Source organism: Buteo buteo, chromosome 10 (genome assembly GCF_964188355.1).
Source record: "Buteo buteo chromosome 10, bButBut1.hap1.1, whole genome shotgun sequence".
In the NCBI taxonomy this organism is placed as follows: domain Eukaryota; kingdom Metazoa; phylum Chordata; class Aves; order Accipitriformes; family Accipitridae; genus Buteo; species Buteo buteo.
The window spans coordinates 27,802,293-27,810,962 of record NC_134180.1 but is presented as its reverse complement, the minus strand read 5'-3'; the positions used below and the strand labels follow the sequence as shown (position 1 = coordinate 27,810,962).

The window sequence follows — 8,670 nt, the reverse complement described above, 5'->3', positions numbered from 1 at the left end:
GATATGTCAGAAGGCAGAGGCCTCTCACAGAGAGACCTGGACAGGCTGGAAGACTGGACTAGCAAGCACAGTATGACATTTAACAAAGAGAAGTGCAAAGTCCTGCACCTGGGATGACATAACCTAAGAGCCCAGTACTGGCTGGGGTCTGTGCCTGGGGAGCTGCCTTGCTGAAAGGGACCTGGGGGTCCTGCGGAGTCCTTGCTGAACATGAATCAGCAGGGCGCCACTGCAGCAACAAAGCCAAATCAGATCCTGGGCTGTATCTGCATTACTAGCAGAGATAGACACGTGATCACCCTGCTCTACTCAGCACTTGTCAAGCTGCACCTAGAGTACTGTGTCCAGTTCTGGTCCCCACAATTAAAAAAAAATGCAGACAGACTGGAGAGGGTCCAAAACGAGGGTCATGAAGATAATCAGAGGAGTGGAGAACCTGCCCTATGAGGAAAGACTGAAGGAGTTAGGTCTCTTCTGCTTGAAGAAGAGAAGGCTCAGGGGGGACCTCATCACAGTATTCCAATACTTAAAGGGTGGCTACAAAGAGGATGGAGGCTCTCTCTCTTCACAAGGAGCCACATGGACAAGACAACAGGTACAAGTTGTGCTAGGAAAGGTTTCATCTTGATACAAGAAAGAAATTTTTTACAGTGAAAACAATCAATCACTGGAACAACCTCCCCAGGGACATGGTAGAGTCCCCATCACCTGAGGTTTTCAAGATGGAACTGGACAGGGTGTGCTAGGTAATCTCATCTAGGCTCCCTTTTCCACGAAAGGCTGGACCAGATGATCTTTCAAGGTCCCTTCCAGCCTGGGCTGTTCTATGATTCTGTGGTTTTCCTGCATACACCAACAAATCTATGCAAATGTTGAATAATCATCTGAAGTTTTCTTCTCCGTCTTTATATCTGCAACATGAAATTTTGCCCTTTGTTCTACCTTAACTTTTACATTTTAACAGCACCAACTTTTTAATATTTTAATGGAATTTCTCTACCTTTCCTTTCCTATTTCTAGACTTTCTACAAGTTCTGCTTTTTCTTTATCTAGGTTTCCCATTTTTTGTGGGTTTCTGTACTTCTAATGAACCATCTCTTAATGAATCTTACTATTAGATGTGTTTTCAGATCTAAAATTCCATTTCCCCAAGCAATAATAAATGTCACAATTTCAGTTCATATCAAGGCCAGAATAGTTGTCACATTCTAGAGAGAGACTCCTTCAGAGAAGAGAGTCAGAAATCAAAGCATTATTTGCTGATATCAGTTCCTTCAAATACTTTTTAGGTCACTGAGTGTCCACTTATTCAGAAATACTTCCTTTTGTTTGCTTGTGATGTGTCTTCTTATCCCCTAACGTATTTCTGCTGCATACAAATTGCATGGTAGTAACTACATCATACAATCAGAATAAATGGGTTGCAGCAGTGTTCCTGGAACTATTTCCTAGAGTTACGTAAAAATACAACATAGCCAATCTCCATGATCCAAGACAATTCATCCATTACTCTGAAGACACCCAATCCTACCTGCCTAGCAAGCAGAGCTGCAGTAGTCTATTGTGTGGCGATACTGACATCTACTGGGCTCCAACAACACTTCCAGTTTTCCCAAATGTTCCAAAAATCGGTTTAGATCAAAGCATCTCTCTCTGGGATGCTCTGACCTTAATATAAATGTATATTTTAAAGTACAATCAAATATGAATAGTCGAAGGTTGAATTTAGTAATTAAGTTTGGCTCTTACTACAGGAGCCTGAAGAAGATTTATTTGAATTAGGAGCTTCAGTTTACTGAGCTCTGTCTATTGTAAAAGCTCTGAAGAACTAAGTTCAAGTAACGCAGGATTCAGCACTCCCCCAACACCTCTGCAAAAGACAGACAAAATTTGCTCTTCCTATTGGCTTTGTGTGGCAAAGTTTTGGTAGCGGGGGGGGGGTGGGTGGGGGGGGTACAGGGGTGGCTTCTGTGAGAAGCTGCTGGAAGCTTCCCCTGTGTTTGACAGAGCCAATACCAGCTGGCTCCAAGATGGACCTGCCACTGGCCAAGGCCAAGCCAATCAGCGATAGTGGTAGCACCTCTGGGATAACAGATTTAAGAAGGAAAAAAAGTTGCTGGGACACACAGAAATGGCAGCCAGAGAGAGGACTGAGAACATATAAGAGAAACAACTCTGAAGACCCCCAGGTCAGTGAAGAAGGAGGGGGAGATGCTCCAGGCGCAGGAGCAGAGATTCCCCTGCAGCCCTTGGGGAAGACCACGGTGAGGCAGGCTGTCCCCCTGCAGCCCAGAGAGGTTCACGGTGGAGCAGATCTCCACCTGCAGCCCATGGAGGACCCCACACTGGAGCAGGTGGACGCCCAAAGGAGGCTGTGACCCTGTGGGAAGCCTGCACTGGAGCAGGCTCCTGGCAGGACCTGCGGATCTGTGGAGAGAGGAGCCCATGCTGCAGCAGGTTTTCTGGCAGGACTTGTGACCCTGGGGGGGACCCGCGCTGGAGCAGTCTGTGCCTGAAGGACTGCATGGCGTGGAAGGGACACATGCTGGAGCAGTTTGTGAAGAACTGCAGCCCGTGGGAAGGACCCACGTTGGAGAAGTTCATGGAGAACTGTCTCCCGTGGGAGGGACCCCACGCTGGGGCAGGTGAAGAGTGTGAGGAGTCCTCCCTCTGAAGAGGATGAAGCAGCAGAAATAATGTGTGATGAACCGTCCGTAAACCATTCCCTGTCCCCCTGTGCCGGTGGGGAGGGTAGGTAGAGAATTTGGGAGTGAAGCTGTGCCTGGGAAGAAGGGAGGGGTGGTGGGAAGGTGTTTTGAGATTTGGTTTTATTTCTCATTACCCTACTCTGATTGATTGGTAATAAATTGAGTTTATTTTCCCCAAGCTGAGTCTGTTTTGCCCGTGACGGTAATTGGTGAGTGATCTCTCCTGTCCTTATCTCGACCCACAAGCCCCTTGTTATATTTTCTCTCCCCTGTCCAGCTGAGGACGGGGGAGTGATAGAACAGCTTTGCTGGGCACCTGCCATTCAGCCAGGGTCAACCCACCACACTCTTTTATAATTCCTGACAAGCGAGTGCAAAATGACAGGGTAACACTGACTGATTTCAATGATTATGTCTACACTACAGTATGTGTGCTCAAAAGCTATGTGGGCTGGGGTCCCTGTCACTGACACAACTGCCACATGCCCGTTCAGACTAGCTAGAAAAGATGCAATAGTTAAAGTCAAAACTGTACAAGCTTTGTTCCTCAATATGTTCTTCTCAATGTCAATGCTCTTAAAATAATTTCAGCTTCCAGCTTCCTATGCAGACCTCATGGTGTTCCATGGAGAAGATAAGTTTAATTATTCCTATGCCACATATGGAGAAACTGTAGTACCATGTAATAAAGTGACTTTCTCACAGTCATCAGCAGGGAAGCAGTAGAGCTGCAAATACACGTCCGGTCATTAAACGATCATTGCATAGTAAAAGGAAGATACCCCAAAACTTTAATTTTTATTTCTGTAGGGGACAGTTATGGCCTACAGAATTTTCCATACAATCTTCCTCCAAGTGTAAGAGAGTCAGCTGCTTCTAAGATAGACAGCTGGGGTGTGGGACCAAATTATTATCCTGCCTGGGTATCAAACTAACCCACTATGGCTCTGGGAAGTGTGATACTGAAAGGACAAAGATCACAAAAACAACACATGATTTACCTAGTCCAATTCCCTGAAATTTCAGGACTTTCACCAATTGCTGCATGCAGTTCTAGTACAACTCCAGTTTAAGTGTTTAGAGGAAGCACAGCAACAGCTGCCACAAGGATCAGTGGAAAGTGCACTAATGTGAAAAGGAGCATTAATTCTCACTCAGATAGCTGTATTTTCTGAGCGGAAGCGTGCTGTTGAGAACAGCTGCATTCTGGTTCTGTCAAATCCAGTCCCCAGATTTTTCATGAAAGCCTGATTGTACACAGGCCAGGCAGCTGGCACTACTGATTTTATAATCTTTGCCTGGTTATTATCAACCTAAGCTCACAGTTGTTAATGTTGGCACAGAAGCTGTAGACCCACACACAAACAAATGCCCTTACCTATTTTAGTAAAACAAGCTTTGACTATTAAATAGAGGTAAAGTTTAATAATGTTTATTTAAAATGACACACTCTGCTCCTTTTATTTTTATATGTCTTTTAACTACACTAATAAATGCTAAATCAAATTTGCCTTCAGATTTTCATGCACATCTGTTTTGAAAATCTGGTTCCAGGATTGCTGCTATTCTTCAAAGTATTAGTTGGAGCTCTGCAGAGTTGTGACTGGTAATACATTGCCAGAAGTCTTCATTTCCCACTGTTTAACTGCATTAAAAGATGACATAAATATATAAATATTCATAAAACAGCTGTTTAATGCAAATACATGCTTCAGTTACGTAAGTCATGAGTGGGAAGGGGAATAGTGGATATACACACAGTGACACAAGATGTGACCCATACAACTCAATGTATTATAGAACTAAATATGTATTAATTCCAACATGGGTACTACATTATTGGGATTACACACGCTACTAAAATGTATTTGTTTATTTTACCATGTTTTCATGGTGATATAAACAGACTTAAGGAGGCATTTTTGGGTTGTCTTTGCTAAATCTCTGACTCCAAAGCCTTTGTTTTAAACACTACCTTCTCATAAAGTCAGAAAGCAGTACTGGGAGTCAGCTTAGAAGCATTTCAGGTATAAGCTATTATTCTTTATATTAAAATATTTTGTTTTCTTAATTATACTATAAACCTTTATATTAATATAATTTTGGTTGATTGGTTTGGGGTTTTTTTTTGTAAGTGTAAGCCTTTATGGATATGGTCCAAGACTTGTTAGCATCCAGGAAAGAATACTAGAAGCACTCCCAATGGATACACTAGATATTGGTAAGTGGTATTCAAAGGATTGCTTTAAAATTCAAATATTTTAGGACAATCATACATTCCTTAAAATTACAGCACACCTTAATGGCAAGCTCAACAAACACTATAAAAATTGGCATTTTCTATCAAGCCATTCTGAACCATACTAAACTATGCTAAACCTACAATGTTTCTGCAAAGTGATTTTAAAAAAAGCTCAAGATTCCACACACTTTCAATGCTTTTGATTTTCATCAAGTTTTCAAGAAAAGTCTAATTACAAGAAATAAAACCTTGAGATTAATTTCTTCACAGATAAGCCTAACACAGAAGCAAAGTTAGTACAGAGTTACTAACAGCAACTGTGCTGCAGCATCTAGTTATTCAACCTACAGATCTCAAGTTTCTTGCCCTATTTTGCAGTGTATTCAAATGTAATACTTGCTGCAAAACTTTACAGCTACATGATCAAGATTTAGGTAGACAAATGTAACAATCTAGAGAGATATAAAGGGCTAGAACTACAGCAATTCTAACCATTGGTCTTATTGTCTCCCACCTCAGGAAATCTTAATCAGAAAACCTTAAAGCCTTCACTCAAATTATTACCAAGTAACAGTATTGCAGTTCTCTATATAAATTCTACTTCTGATCATAGGCAGGGATGTTCCAGGGTCTGTTTATATCCGACAGTAAAATGCTGTAAAAGGTTATTTCTTCTTTTTGGACATGTTATACGCAAGGCTGAAGATCAGGCAGTAGGCAAAGTACCGTGTTCACCATACCTGCTGGTGCATTAGTCACCTGCCACCTTCTTAATTGTCAGAGATGAGAGGACATGGCATGCTTCAATTTATTTTTCAGCCTGACACGATTCTGTAGATTGTCTTGTGGCTTATACTTTGGTACTTTTACAAGTGACCATCCCTGCTGTCTACCCTACACTTCTGAAGGAAGATACTGTTCCTCAGCACAGGTGGCAGAAATAAACATGCTGACTCCTCAGCTGTTTGCAGCTGATTTTATCAGAATGAGTTAGGGCATCTCTACACACTGTACATTCTTTGAATATACCTTCAGAGCTCTCTAGGTCAGTATCTAGCTTGTAACTAAGCCCACATGCTAGGTATGGCTTTCTTTACCGGAGCCAGATGTATCAGTTTATCCTGAACCCAAACCCCTGACAATGTTTTTGGCTCTGAATAGCAGCTGTAGAGAGGGACCACATTTCCTATCAGGACCAGGTATCGAAGCTTCCAATAAAGACAGGGCAGAAAGACTGTGTGTGGTAATCTCTTAAAACGACAACAGGAATCTCCAAGATTCAGCTGTTAACACCTGAATGCCTGTTCCTTCTAGGATGCCAAAAAAAATTCCAGAGTTTGTCCTGAACACTACATTACAGGCCTACAGGGTGTGGAGAAAGAGAATTTCAAGAAAGGGAGTAACTTAGCAGTGTTTTGAGAGTAGTAGAATACTGTGGAACTCCGGAAGCACGGAGTTTCAGGTTGTGATCCAATAATTGAATTTATTTTTACAGCGTAGGATAAAATGGGGAAAAAAATTATCCAGACCTAGGGTTTTATATGAAATATATAAACATGCACTAGAACAGATCTTCCTCTTAGGTGTAGCAACCATTAGCCTAAACAATTATTTTCTCCCTCTCACTCACATTCTGACTGCTTAAACATTCATGAAAAGAAGGATGTTAAAAGTGAGAACTGAAAAAACACATCCAATGTCCCACATACGCCAAACAGCCTATCTGCTAAAGGTGGAAGTACTGTCTACTTAAGGCATTTTCCTAATAAGTAGTACTGTTCTGTTCAGGGCTCCTCAGGAAAGAAGCAATTAAAAGGAGGTATTCCAAATACTACAAGAACACTCTAACCCATGGGGGGCTTAAAGGATGGGAGTCTTCTTCCTCTTCTATCCCAGGTATGCTAGAAAGGAGAGGTATCTAATCATTTTCTGAAGGAAAAAAATCACAGTTTCAAGGTTGTTGGTTAATATATCACAGAAAGCAGCGCTTCCCTCTCTGGCAGGTGAGGCTCATGTCATGGACAGCAACAGGGTGCAAACTTCAGGGAAGAACTAGCAGTATTTTGTTTTGGGAAGAGCTAGACTGTGTTGGTTGCTGTCAATTCCAGCCTGAACATACCACTCTCCCAAGGCATTATTGGGGTACATTTACCTGCGGTGGTGTTTCTGCCTCAAGGTCAGGAACTGCTGGTCTCAGTTGTCTGGCATCTCTGTCTTTTTGTGGAACTTCATCAATGGGAACTGCTGATGCTTAGCACCAATGAAAGCTATGAAGTGAAATAATTGCAGCTGTGTCCAAATTTAAAATCTTTGATGTTGCTGTCTTTTCACATATCCTACACTGATATCACAATAAATCGTAATCAGCTCTTATATGACCATGTAGTGCTGAGCATTACAAGAGAGACTCATGAGACCTTTATATATCAGTAATACTCATTTTAAGAAATGGAAACAAACTTGCCATATAGTTTTATACATAAACACTTACACTCTTGTATAAGTGAGACAATAAATGCTGAAAAAGGTAAAACTTATTCAAGTAAAGCAAACACATACACACAGTAGCTTTCAAGCCCCATCCTTATCAGTACTAAAGGTACAATGGGAACTTGACAAAGCCTGGGTTTTGTTTTGGTTTTAATTCCTGGAATCTGACCAGCATGTAAGCGAGATTGCTTTGTTACAGTTATTTCCTTTCTTTGGAATTCACTTCTTGTCAAAATGCCCTAGGATTTCCTCTGACTTTTATCAAATTTAGCCAAACATTACTTACTATTTGGATTATGAGGTAAATTACTTAACTGAATGACCAGGGTCATTTTCAAGCTGGGAATATTAGTTTGCTGCCAATGATGCCACATTGCAAATCAGTTTTCTAATCGCTAGCCCATGTCAAAGGTCCTTTCTTTCTATCCTGGGCATTTGAAAATCACAATGACAGATGTTAAAATAGTGGAAGTTATTAAAACCAGAGACTATTTTGTTCTTCTAATTTGCTTGATTGCTGGCATTAAGCTACACTACTACAGCCAATGCATTTTCAAATACTTCCTTTGTGATGCTTTGGTGCTATTTTATACTTGTGTCTCAGCATACATTCACCTAAAGAAGCTCTTTTAATAAACGGCCTTTTTCTGAACGACTTGTTAAAAATTCTTTCCCAGCTTACATTTTCGCGGTCTATCCCAGAACTATTCTTCATGATGACAAGATCTGACTTACAAAATACTGGACTCAAGAAACGGGAGCGGGGGGCAAGCTTGTCCTCTCTGAGCCGGGTCCGAGGGGGCCGGGCCGGGCCGCAGTCCCCCGGGGCGGCGGGGTTTCCACGCGTAGGGGCGCGGACGAACGTGCCGCGGGCGGGCGGCCCATCACCGCCCGCACAAGAGGCCTCTGCCTTTTCCGCCCGCCCCGCTAGCTGGTCTTTACGATAAAGGCCGCGACCGGCGGCGGGGAGCCTCCCTTCCCCCACAGCCGGCGGGCGGGCTGAGACTCGCTCCAGAGGCGGCCCCAGCCGCAGGCCCTGGAGCGCGCCGATAACGGCGGCGGCTCCCTGAGGCGGGGACGCGTGCCGAGGCCCCGCGGGGCAGCCGCCCCCAGCGGCGGGACGCGCCGCCCGCCCCGCCCACCGCCCCCCTCACGGCGGCGCGGGGCGGGGCCGGGGCGGGCGTCGCCGCCGCTCCACCGGTCGATCCGGGCTCTGCGGCTGACGCCGCG

The 8,670-nt window shown here is 43.4% G+C and overlaps 1 long non-coding RNA gene across 1 annotated transcript; it reads right to left on the bottom strand.

The window, feature by feature from the left end:
• Positions 1-4,118: 4,118 nt before the first annotated feature.
• LOC142036082 (uncharacterized) lies at positions 4,119-8,573 on the bottom strand. The gene is made up of 3 exons (XR_012652060.1): positions 8,176-8,573; positions 7,103-7,217; positions 4,119-4,353 (listed from the first exon to the last, which is right to left on the bottom strand). It is a non-coding gene; the product is annotated as an uncharacterized LOC142036082 (long non-coding RNA).
• Between the last annotated feature and the right edge of the window lie 97 nt (positions 8,574-8,670).